The sequence below is a fragment of the Sus scrofa genome, chromosome 7 (assembly GCF_054392235.1).
Source record: "Sus scrofa isolate SSC_HxYL_T2T_F1_AM1 chromosome 7, Sscrofa_HxYL_maternal_Yorkshire_Landrace_v2.0, whole genome shotgun sequence".
Lineage (NCBI taxonomy): Eukaryota > Metazoa > Chordata > Mammalia > Artiodactyla > Suidae > Sus > Sus scrofa.
In genome coordinates, this window is record NC_139389.1 from 87671681 (window position 1) to 87682784 (window position 11104).

Consider the following 11104-nt stretch of genomic DNA (forward strand, 5'->3'; position numbering starts at 1 on the left):
GAGCTTTTGATTTACTACATCTGTGCCTCATAGACATCCCTCATTATTAAGGGTAATTGAGAGAAGAAACTATTTTTCAAAATTACAGATAAAATATTTCCTAATAGGAATAACTGTAGAGCATTTCAAATTCTTGAGAAGAACCCATAAGGATTCGGGTATACTTTTCTTGCTCTTGATAATAATTTACTAACATTTCTCTTTGTAGGTATTTCATGGACCCAGTAAATAATTCTAGGGTGGCTGAGTTTGTGTTGCTGGGACTCTCCAGTTCTTGGGAGCTCCAATACTTCTTCTTCATGTTGTTTAATCTCTTGTATGTCACCATTGTGCTGGGCAACCTCCTCATTGAACTCACAGTGATCTCTGAACCTGCCCTGCACACACCCATGTACATCATGCTCAGTAATCTTTCCGTTCTTGATGTGTTTCTGGCCACTTATGCAACCCCCAAAATGATCCATGATTTCCTCTATGAACCCAAGACCATCTCCTTTGAGGGCTGCATGGCCCAGATATTCCTACTCCATGTCTTTGCTGGTGGAGAGATGATGCTCCTTGCAGCCATGGCATATGACAGGTATGTAGCCATATGCAAACCTCTCCATTATGCAACCATCATGAACTTGTGCAAATGTACAGGTCTAGTAGTAGGCTCTTGGGTGATTGGGGTCATGCACGCACTGAGCCAGTTAGCTTTCACTGTAAACTTGTCCTTCTGTGGTCCAAACATAGTGGGCAGTTATTACTGTGACCTTACTTTGGTCATCAAACTTGCCTGTACAGATCCTTATGTCCCTGAAGTGTTGATGCTTTTGGATGGGGGTGACTTCATTCGTGCTCTTGCTGATCTCCTATACAGTCATCCTGGTCCCTGTACGGCGTCGTTGCTCAGTGCACATGGCCAAAGCCCGAAGTACTCTGACTGCCCACATCATTGTAGTGACCCTCTTTTTTGGGCCGTGTATCTTCATCTATGCTTGGCCTTTTAGCAACTTTCCAGTAGATAAAGTCCTTTCTGTGTTCTCAACAGTTTTCACACCTATATTGAACCCCATTATCTATACATTGAGAAACAAAGAGGTGAAATCAGCAATGTAAAAACTAAAGACCACGTATATAAATTCTAGGCTGTTATCTCAGCTGTCTCTCTCAAGATTAGATTTGTTGAGTTGAGTAGACAGAAAAAAGTTGGACTTTTTTTCTTGTGAACACTGTTATTTTTTAAAATAATTTGGTTTAAAGTGATAAATGTAATATATGTTCCTTGTTAAATATTTATAATAAAGAAGCTTACATGCAATTATACATTCTCTAACTATACTTACTTTTGGTATAGTTTTATAGTTTATAGTTAATTTCCTTATATTTGCTACCTAATATCAGTGACAAGATGTTTAACAAACTATTGTACAATTTATATTGTATGAAATTAATTTCATAAAATTTAGGTGCATATTCATACTGGCTAAACTAAAAATTCCATTTCCTTTATAATCTAAAATGTTTCAAATAATCTGTAAGATTTAGTTCCAGACTAAAAACAATCCCATTAATCTTTTTTTCATACATTTTACATCAAAAAGATCCATAGACTAATTTAGCATGTAAAATAATTTTATAAAAACTCAAAAGAACACATAAAATCCACCTTCTTTTTTTCTTTCTCACATTTAGAACTTAAGGGACTTTACTTAAAAGCTCCACATTTTCTGCAGCTTATATAAAATCACTATATGTTGGTCAGGTACCATTTATTCTTTTATCATTTTATCCCTAAAACTGGGCTTATATCAAAATATGAGTTAAATGCTTTTAAATCCATAAAATATTTTTATAACCCAGCACATGAAGCTTTAGACACCTAGCTGTAAGACCACATAAAATAGGACAAGATCCCCATCATACATGTTCTGAATCAGGCACTTACTGGGTCCTAATACGGTGTCTGCACACTGCTTTAAAGGGCAACAAACTCAAAGGCAGTTACTCTGGAAATCATTGAACATTATGATCTAGAAGCACATTTTGATGTCAGCACAGTATTCTAATTACCTTAACTTCCTTCAAGGTGGTCTCTCTCTAGAATGTCAGGTACAGATGATGCAATGAAAGGAAGACAACACAACATTTACTCTGTGGAGGTTTTCTACTCATACTATGTCTTCACTGTGATTTTTAATATGATGTGTCTCAAGAACTTGCCACCATCATCTTGAATTTTTTTTTTTAATTTTTATTTGTTGGTCTTTTTTGGTGCCACACTTGCAGCATATAGAAGTTCCCAGGCTAGGGGACGAATTGGAGCTGTAGCTGCTGGTCTATACCACAGCCACAGCAATGCCAGATGCGAGCTGCATCTGCAACCTACATCACAGCTCATAGCAATACAGGATCCTTAACCTATTGAGCAAGGCCAAGGATCAAACCCGCATCCTCAGGGATACTAGTTCGGTTTGTTACCACTGTGCTACCATGGCAGCTCTTCATCTTGGATTTTTAGATTGGATGACTCACTTGTTCGGTACTATATTATTGCTTCTTTCCTGGTATCAGCAGCATGATCAAAGATTACAAGGAGGGCAATGATTGCTAGAGATATCCTACATGCAGTTTTTCCTCATAATGTGGAAACCAAATTCTGTAACTCTATAATGAAGGAAAGTTGGCAGAATAGTCCTGGCTTCTTCCTTTAAAACACAATTATTCTTGGTTCCTCTTGAGGCTTTCACCCAATTATTCTGCTTATTTTCATAAGAATACAATTTTTTTTTGAAACACCAAAATCATTGGTGCTATCGCATGCTTTGAGTAAAGTAGCAGGAAAATGACAAGCACAATAAACTGGGACCTTCTATTCAAAAAGTACACCATCAGGACATACTATGGAATTATTCTGTTCAACTAATACAGCTTTAGAAAATTATTGAGGTCTGCAACAAACCCTTTATTGGAAATTGAATCAGACATACTGAATGTGTATCCAGTGCAGTTACTGACTTTGGAATAACCTTAAGTCCTGGACTAGGAAGCTGGTCATGATGTTTTGGAACCTTGTCTTTTGGAGTCTGAATCACAACCCACATCGTGAATAAGAAGAGTGCAGCTAGTAACCCACAGAAGACTAAACAGAAGAGCAACACAAAATCTTTCTCTCCCTCTCACTACTAGTCCAGGAAGTACTCTCTCTTTGGGTGATGACTCAGAATGTTCTCTATTGTTGTCACCAGTATGCACATCACTAGCCTTCATTTATTGCCCTGTCCTTTATAGAAAACAAAGATGAGAATGGAGAGGCTCATCTCCCAAGTAGACCATTTACTGACCTAGATGGGAGCAGGTGATTCTGCAAAAATGGCATTTCAGGGACTCCCGCCTCCCAGGTCTTGGCAGTGCCTCCCAAGAGCTTCCTGCTAGTCTTGCTGTAGATAAAGAGCTTCTACTTGGCCAAGTTCTGGTTGGAAAATTTCTCTTTTATCACAATATGTGGTCAGGCACTGAAATGATTAGGAATGGTGCAGCACACAGGTGCTGGTGGCTGAGGGGATAGAGATGGCAGGAGACCAACGTGTGTTCCCACCTAGACTATACAGCCAGGTGACAGCAACAGAGAGCTGGCAGCTGGTCTAGAACACCTGATATCTGCAACTGGATGGCATTAGGGCCAGCTATGGTCATTCAGACCTCACAAATATACTGATATATTTCACATGATATATTACAAACATTTCCTCAAATATTTTAAATTCCTAATAATTATGTTTCTTAAAGGAATGGTATTCCTCTGTGTTTCATCATTTTTTTTTTTTTGCTAGTGTAAACCTTAATCTGCTAATTTAATGAGCAACTAAATATTTCTTACTATGTTTTATTTTGTAATTCTTTGATTTATAATGAAGCTTTTATCTTATGTAAACTGTGTTAAGATTTCATCTTCTACTAGGAGCACAGAATATTTTAATTAGGAGCATAGCATATATTAATAGAATAATATATTTTATTACTGTTTCAACCATCTTGTTTGTACTTTTGGTACATTATGAAATGTAAAATTTTTTTTTCCTGTAATTATGTGTGATTTCTTTTTTAACAAAGAGTAATTTAGGTTGTTCTTGTGTTTTTATGGAATTTTTCGAGTGCATAGTTATATGTCCATCCCCCCAGTTTTATACAGATTGGTTCCATCACCCTAAAAGTTCCCTGGTGCTACCCTTGTTTGTATAAACAACTTCTACCCCCGTTTCTCAAAACTTCTGTCAACCACTGATTTGTTTTCCTCCCTATAGTTCTTCCTTTCCCAGATTGTCATACAAATGAAATCATGCAGAATATAGCTTTTCTGCAATTCTTTTCCCATATAGCTTATTACAGAATATTGAGTAGAGTACCCTGTGTTTTACTGTAGAGCCTTGTTAGTTATCTGTTTTATATGTAGTAGTGTATGTATGTTAAATGGATATATGTATATGTAAAACTGACTCACACTGATGTACACCTAAATCTAACATGGCATTGTAAATCAACTACACTCCAATAAATTGTTTTTTTTTTAAAAGAATGTAGCTTTTTTGGGTCTAGGTTCTTTCACTTAGAAAAATGTATTTATAAAGATTGTTGCATGAATCAATAGTTCCTTAGTGATAAATAGTATTCCATTGTATAAATGTAAAGAGTTTATTTATCCATTTACCAGATGAAGGATATTTGAGTGGTTTCTGATTTTTAGTGATTATCAACAAAGTTGCTATAGACTTTCACACACATTAAAGCTTTTGTGTGAACGTAAATTTTCATTTATCTTGAATAAGTTCCTAGGAGATTATTGAGTCCTATGGTACATATTCAAAATGCATGATTTGATAAATTTTGACACATTTATATGCCAGTGAAACTGTATCACAATAAAATAACATACCCATAGCATCCAGAAGTTATCTTGTACTCCTCCCAGTGTATTATATTTTTGTTATTTCTTGATCTGATTTCTTTCACTCAGTGTGAAAATTTTAATTTCATTCATTTTTGTCGCATATATCAATAGTATGTCCTTTCTATTGCCGAGTAGTTTTCCATTGTATGGATGTATACACATTTATAGTTTATTTAATCCATTCATAATTGACAGACATTTGTATTTTGGTTAGCTTCTGGTTACTACAAATATAGCTGCTCATTTGTACATAAATCTTTGTATAAGTATATATTTTCTTTCTTTCTCTTTTTTTATTTTTTATTTTTATTTTTTGGTCCACATTTGTGGCATATGTATGTTCCCAGGCCAGGGATTGAATCTGAGCAGTGGCTGCAGCAATGCTGGATCCTCAATCTGCTCTGCCATATGGGAACTCATTTTCTTCCTTCCTTCCTTCTTGCCTTCCTTCTTCCTTCCTTTCTCTTTCTTTCTTGCTTTTCTTTTTCTTTAAAGACAAATAACTAGGAAAGAAATACATAGATCATATTATAGGTGCATAAGTTAAACTTTTTAAAGAAATGGCCAAACTGCTTTCCAAAGGGCTTACATCATTCTAACATTCTCACATTTCCTGGAGAGTTGCAGTTCCAGCATGTATTCACCCAAAGTTGGTATGATTTATCTTTTAAATTTTAGCCTTCCTGCTAGGTGTATAGTTTTATCTCATATTTTCCCCATCTATGCCTTTTATTTCTTTTCCTTTCCTTAATAAAGTGCCTAAGACATTCAGTATAATGTTGAATAGCAGGGGTGAGAGAAGACATCATTGCTTTGTTAGTAATCTTAAAGGAAAAGCATTCAGTCTTTCATCAAGTATGATAAGAATTGTTGTTGTTGTTGTTTTTTAAGATATCTTTTAAAGATTAAGGGATTTTCCTTCTACTCCTATATTGTTGAGAGTGTTTATTGTGAATAGATGTTATTTAGGCTTCTCTCTTTTTTTCTTATCTTTTGAGATGATGGTCTCATTTTTCTTCTTCAGTCTGTAAATGTAATGAACTGTATTTATTTATTTATTTTGGGCCATACCCACAGTGTACAGAAGTTCCTGGGCCAGGGATCGAACCCAAGCCACAGTAATGATAATGCCAAATCCTTAACTACTAGGCCACCAGGGAACTCTTGAATTGTACTAAGTTTGAACCAGACTTGTATTCTTCAGATAAACCCCAGTTCATCATGATATATTATTGCACTTATGTATTGCTAGATAAGATTTGCTAATGTTAATGTTTATTTATCTGAGGATTTTTACATATGTATTCATGAGTGACAATGATTTATAATTTTCTTGTGATATACTTGCTTTGCTCTTGTATTGAATTAATGCTGGGCTTCATAAAATGAGTTGGGAAGTTTTTAATCTTCCATTTTCTGACAGATTGTTTAGAACTCATTTCTTTCTTAAATGTTTGGTAGAATTCACGAATGAAATAATCTTGCACTGGAGTTTTCATTTGGGAGAGATTTTCGAGTACGAATTCTATTTCTTTATTGGATACAGGGCTATTTAAGTATCTACTGATCCTTGAATGAGTTGGCAGTTTCTGTCTTTCAAAGAATTGGTTCATTTTACCTAAGCTGTCTAATTTCTTGATGTAAAGTGGGTTATCACATTCATTTATTATCTCTTTAATATCTGTGCAGTCCATTAGGGTTAGTAGTAATATTCCCCTCTTTTCTTCTTGCAATTGATAATTAGTTTCTTCCTTTTATTGTCTTTGTCAGTGAAGGTAGATATTTATCATTTTTAAAAATCTATTTCAGAAAACCAGCTTTTAGTATCATTGATTTTCTTGATAGTTTTCTATTTTCAGTTTCATTGATTTCTGCTCTTTTATTTTTACTTTTTTTTAAACTTTTTTTGTCTTTTTAGGGCTGCAACTGTGGCATATGGAAGTTCCCAGGCTAGAGGTCGAATCAGAGCTGTAGCCACTGGCCTACGCCACAGATGCAGCAATGCCAAATCTGAGCTGCGTCTGTGACCTACACCACAGGTCACGGCAATTCCGGATCCTTAATCCACTGAGTGAGGCCAGTGATCGAACTTGTGTCTTTACGGATACTAGTCAGATTTGTTTCTGCTAAGCCATGGTGGGAAATCCGATTTCTGCTCTTCTAATATGTCATTTCTTTTCTTCTGTTTCAGAGGTTGTGAAACTTCTGCAGGATTATTCATACTCACTGTCTCTATTATCTCATTCTTTGTTCTCTATTCCTACTCCAGTCAGGCTTTCAACTCCATATTCCACTAAAATCAATTCTTCCAGGGTCACTACTGATCCCTGTATTGCTAAATACAGAAAGTCTTTCTTTTTTTTTCCTTAAATTAAGAAGACTTTTATTATACAGGTTTCATATTTATGACAATTATTTGGGGAATGTTTATAGGCAAGGATTTAAATTCCAAAACTCCATTTTCATCCACACACACTCTACCTCGCACTCATCTTTGGGGTCAGCCTAACAGGAATGAGACAAAGTTACTGCTCTGTGAACAGAGAGCTTCAGTTAAATAGAGTCTTCTGTGTCAAGAACAGAGCTCAGGATGCTTCCTCTTAATTCTTCATACCTTGTGTACATATGACTAAAACCTACAGCTGAGACTTAGTTTACCCTGACACATTTAATAGTTAATATTAAAATTGACTCCCATTTCTCAAGAAGTCAAAAGAGGTGTACCCATATTTATAGACCCCATTAAATTATGCATAAATACAATCTGTATATTCAGTAGTTTCTCAAAATGCAGAGCCTCCTCTAGGACTTGGGGTGACAGACAACAAAAAAACAAAACAAAACAAAATAATCCAAAACTTTATTCCTACCCTTTTCAAGTTTCCCCCAAACACCAAGATGTGAGATAAACATGCAAAATAAACTTTCCATACCTTAAAGGAACAAGTCTTTTTTCAAAGTGAGTCCAATTTGAGGAGTTAACTTTCAAAGTTTTTTGGTTTTTTTTGCATTTTTTTAAGAAAAACATAAAATCATCAGCAGGCTTTGTTTGTATAAGTTTTGTAAAATCCAAAGAGCCCCCTTGAGCAAGGTGTAAAAGTGTGTCAGATGCCACCTATTAACCAGTTGCTCAGCAGAGAGAATCTTTGCCTCCTAAGGGTATAGGAATAGACTTGAAGAAGGTACACAAATACTTTTACCTTAACCCTGCAAGTTATTGTTGATCTGAATCACATGAATTTGACATTTCAACAGCTGAATGTGTGTTTTTGTTAGCCCAGGGAATTTATTTAAAAGGTTCAAAAACTTGTGGCACCACGTTCAGAAAAAGGAAGAATGAGGCTCAAAAAATAAGATATAAGCTTAATGTATAAAGAACCAGTACCTGTCATCTCATCCAGAGTTAAGGAGGCACTTCAGTGCTCTCTAGAGAAATACAAGGAATCCAGGAGGAGATGTTTAGATTTGAAAATGGATCCCTTTCTAATGGAAATGTGGATAACAAACTCTGTCTCCCAGGCAAGAGGGGTTTCAGGCTGTTTTGGTTGAGAATGGATTTGGAGTCCGTTTCCTTCCAAACTCTTTGGCCCTTGTTCATGCCCATTTTATTTCCTATGTTTCTTCATCTTCCCCAGGGCTTTGCTAGAATTGGCTGGACTCTAGTCTCCAGGATTCATACCTGATTTATCTGTGACTGTTAGGACATCTTTTACATAGTTCTGCACAACAGCCACAGTGGCACAGATGCCACTGATTACCTGTGGCTGCCAAACCCACAGGTAGTCAGGCTGATATGAGATGAGCAGTACTGGGGTGGGCCAGTTGTTCTCTTTTGGAGTCCCCTCTTGATTGATAGGCTTCATGAATTCTTTACACACTTGGCTGTGTGGCCAGCAGCATGTTTTTCCCAGTTGCCATCTCAGTCCATCTTCTGAGATGAGGTCCAGTTAAATATTTGGCCATGGATTTACTGGGAAATTCTGCCTCGAAGACAGAGACAACGTCCCAGGCCAAATGATCAGCCTAACCTTCTACTAAAGACATCAGGAGGGTTAATGTGAGCAGAAAGATTCAACCCAATCTTGTCCAATTTCTAGTGCAAGGACCAGCTACCATTTTTAGATTTGGCTCTTCGGAGAACACCTCCCAGTAAAGAGGCATTTAAGCACGCAGGCAGGATAGTCGCCTCTGGATTTCAGCAATGGTCACTTTGTATTTAGATGTAGAACTGAGAAGGGACAGTATTCCAGGAACTGAGCAGAAGACCTCACTGGGATGCATCACAGCCCCCACTAGCTCCTTCTGACAAGGGAGACTCAAGGGGTCTCCTTGAGTCATTGAAACAGAATCTTCATGAATAACTGATTCAGCATAAGTGGGGGCTGGTTGTCGACATTCTGCACCTCCTCCATCTGGTGCACCCTTCCTGGAGCCCCGGGTTTTTGGCCAACCCTGAAGGGTCCATGGCAGGCAAAGAGGGCAGCAGCAGGTAGGCATCTCTATGGGCACTCATGGTGCCACAGTCCACGAGCTGTGTCATCTTCCTTCACTCATTATCTCTGCCTTTCAAAATCTTATATCATATTTAAGGCCATTTATGATTACTATATTTTGTCTCCCGTCCCTTTTGTATTTACCTCATCCTTTTCCTTGACCCTCCTCTTCCTTCTTTGTACTTCTTCCTTTCCTGATCTTTCCAACAGAAAACAGTCTGTCCCAAGGTTGAACACCTATGTAATTTTGTTACTTCTTTTAAAATATGCATGCTCTTCTATTTCCTTTGTATGTTTTCATTGTTTATTTCTAATTGCCCTTCTAAATTGCAGGCTACTTACAGATAAGCACTTTGTCTTGCTCATTTTAAAATTCTTATTCTGGTAGAAACTGAATTTGTAGACATTTCTGAATTATGTTTAATTGGGAAAAGAAGAAAGAAAGGATATATTTTCTCTTGCCTAGGTGATTTATACCTTTACAATATGGTAATTTTTGCATGATTTTTGGAAGTGTGAATCCCTAGATAGAAATGCTATTTGTTAGTCCATAACATGAAAGGGCTTGTTAGCAATGGCCCCACTGGGGCAAAGTTACTCATCAATGAGAAGTACATTTTCACTTTCTCCTCCTTTTAAATAGAGTATAAAGTACAAGAAGTATTGCAAGCCATCTGAGAAGAACATATTTCTCGTATTGTCATGATAACTCAGTGTCTTCGTGTGGAACTTATGAAATAAAAAGACTGGACAAATTCCAATTTGCTTAGTGAGTCTATATGGCAAATGAGTAGTGACTCATGTAAGTTTTAATACTTCTGCCACTTCAAATAGCTGTCTGTAAAAAAACTACTTTAATATAATTGTCTGTATTTTCCATTCTGTGAATGAGATTGAATTTGTTTCTCCATGTTTGAACTCCCTGTTAATATTCTAGAAGTGAATTCTTTTTTCTATATGGTATTGAACTTCAGGACCTTTCCTGCAGACTCAGCCATGTTTATTCTAAGCTTATTCTTACAGTCACATGGTATGTAATGCAGCACCACAAAAAAAAAAAAAAAAAAAAAAATCTCGCTGATCCCTATGGTTACATTTTATTTACCTTTTTTCAAAAAGCAAAAACCCTCTTTGGATTTCTTTCAGTTATTGAAAACAGGTGCTAATGTAAGTCTTTAGTAAAAGCAAAGTGGTATAAAGCAAACTTTGAATAAGCAGGGAATACCTGTAACTCTTTTAATCCTTACAGCAAACCTCTGAGCCACATTCTATTATTTCCCCCAATTTACAGGTACAAAAACTGAAGCACAGAGAATTTAATTAGCTTACCCAAGGTCATACTGCTAAGAATTACAAGAGATAGCTTTTGAAAACTGTCAGTATGACTCTAGACTTTCTTTCTAATTTCAGGAATTTAAAAATTGTAAGATGATAGGTAAACATCTGTTTTTAGAATAAAACTATCATGCTCAGATGCAGAGATGAAAGCCAAGGTTATCCAGTCATGACAAAATAAATGATTGTATGCAATGTGTATTTTGTGTGCTAATGAGGAACATAAGTGTGTTGAATACAATGTGATACCTGGCTTGGCTTTGGTCATTTACTCTCCCAATCTTACGATGCTTTTCCATTTCACTTTACAGGAACATTTCTGATCCAATTTCAGCAATTTGAAATC

At 36.3% G+C, this 11104-nt stretch overlaps 2 pseudogenes; one reads left to right on the forward strand and one right to left on the reverse strand.

Annotated features, from left to right (window-relative positions):
• The first annotated feature begins 215 nt into the window (after window positions 1–215).
• On the forward strand, window positions 216–1176 carry LOC146401724 (olfactory receptor 4K15-like; annotated as a pseudogene).
• A 7359-nt stretch (window positions 1177–8535) lies between these two features.
• Window positions 8536–9470, reverse strand: LOC100152923 (transcription factor AP-2 gamma pseudogene; annotated as a pseudogene).
• Window positions 9471–11104: the final 1634 nt, after the last annotated feature.